Source organism: Macrobrachium nipponense, chromosome 18 (genome assembly GCF_015104395.2).
Source record: "Macrobrachium nipponense isolate FS-2020 chromosome 18, ASM1510439v2, whole genome shotgun sequence".
Classification (NCBI taxonomy): domain Eukaryota; kingdom Metazoa; phylum Arthropoda; class Malacostraca; order Decapoda; family Palaemonidae; genus Macrobrachium; species Macrobrachium nipponense.
Window position 1 is genome coordinate 33,401,546 of NC_087211.1, and position 2,060 is coordinate 33,403,605.

Consider the following 2,060-nt stretch of genomic DNA (forward strand, 5'->3'; position numbering starts at 1 on the left):
ATCACACCTGTTTAAAATTTCTTTTTCCACAAAACTCCATGCAAATGTTAGCGAGGACAGCGGACAGAGGAGAACCCATGGCTACACCTTCAACGTCTCTTGTTTTTTTAAATTTACCTCTGTACTTGTCGTAACTTATTGTTCATTTGGACTGAAGACGAACCCAGGGAAGGGTTCGAAAGCTTTTTGTAGTCTTAAAAAATTATACACGGACTCTTAACTCTCTGTATTATTGTGGACCCTTTAGAACATTATTATTATTTGTTTTTCTCTATCACAGTCCTCCAATTCGACTGGGTGGTATTCATAGTGTGGGGTTCCGGGTTGCATCCTGCCTCCTTAGGAGTGCATCACTTTTCTTACTATGTGTGCCGTTTCGAGGATCACACTCTTCTGCAGAGTCTGAACTACTTCAGCTTCTGTTTTTTTCTAGATTCCTTTTCAGGGATCTTGGGATCGTGACCTAGTGCTCCTATGATTATGGGTACGATTTCCACTGGCATATCCCATATCCTTCTTATTTCTTTTTTCAGATCTTGATACTTATCCATTTCTCCCTTGCTTTCTCTTCAACTCTCGTGTCCCATGGTATTGCGACATCAATGAGTGTAACTTTCTTCTTGACTTTGTCAATCGACGTCACGTCTGGTCTATTTGCACGTATTACCCTATCTGTTCTGATACCATAGTCCCAGAGGATCTTTGCGTGATCGTTTTCTATCACTCCCTCAGATTGGTGCTCGTACCACTTATTATTATTATTATTATTATTATTATTATTTTTTTTTTCTTTTTTTTTTTAAACGATTCGGCAACACTGCAAAGATTTCCACGAAACTAGGTAACTCCACAAGAGAGACTTTTGCACTACAGATGGTATCGCTATGGTGATTTTTGTGAAACACATAACATGTCTACACAGAATTTTTGTGAAAGAAAAATATAGAGGTACTGACAAGACTTTTGTGAGTTAAGGCTGTAAGACTGCAGAGATTATTCTGGGAATAATGGATCACTACAAAATTTCTTCTGTCATAATTCAGAGGTTTTCTTAGATAACCAAAGTGGAGACTTCCGTGTAACAACATAGCATCATTAAAGAGATCTTTTTCTGAGACAACGCAGCTACAGTACAAAGATTTTCATGAGAGAAGGTATCATCACTGCGGAAATTCTTGAGCAACAACGCAGCGTCACTTCATATTTTCGTGCAACAACTGATCTTCACTAAATAGATTTTAGTGAAATAATTCAGCATCACGGAAAACGTTTATGTGAAGTAATGCCGCAACACTACAAATGTTTTTTTTGTTCTGTTTGTTTGCAGCGATGCAGTATCCCTATGGAGACTTTTTTTTTATGAAAGGATGCACTCACATAACAGAGATCTATATGGAACACGGTAGCATCAACCATTATAATAGAGATTTTATGTAAACAAACGCATCATCTCTAAATAGATTTTTACGAAATAGTTTAGAATCAATACAGACTTTTTGCAGTGACGCAGTATCATTACTTAAAATCTTTTCCAGCAAGGCAGCCACGTCACAGGGATTTTTGTGAAACAGAGTCTGAACACTACAGAAATTTTCATGTGACGATGCAACATTACTGTAGAGACATTTTTGCAACAACGTACCTACGACAAAGATTTTACTGAAACAAGGTAAGCCAGCACTATACTGAGATTTGGTTTTGGTGAAAACAACACAGAATCATTTTTATGAAACAATGTAACATTCAGAGCTACAAAAGATTCCACTCACTGGAAAGATCTTTGTGAAATCACTATAGAGACTTCTTTTGTAACAGTGACTACTTTACTGTAGAGATCTGTCTGGAAAAACGCAGCCACCCTACAGAGACTTTTTGTTGCACTCTGGCACAACTTTGCGTTACTAGAGATTTTTTTCAGCAATACACCTAACCTTAGGTTTTTATGTAGAGAGGTACAATCATTACAGTCTTTCCTGTGACAGAAGGGTATCATTATAGATATTTTTTTTGCAACAATGTGGCCACATAGAAAATAATGTAAGCTCATATCAGCTGCGCTA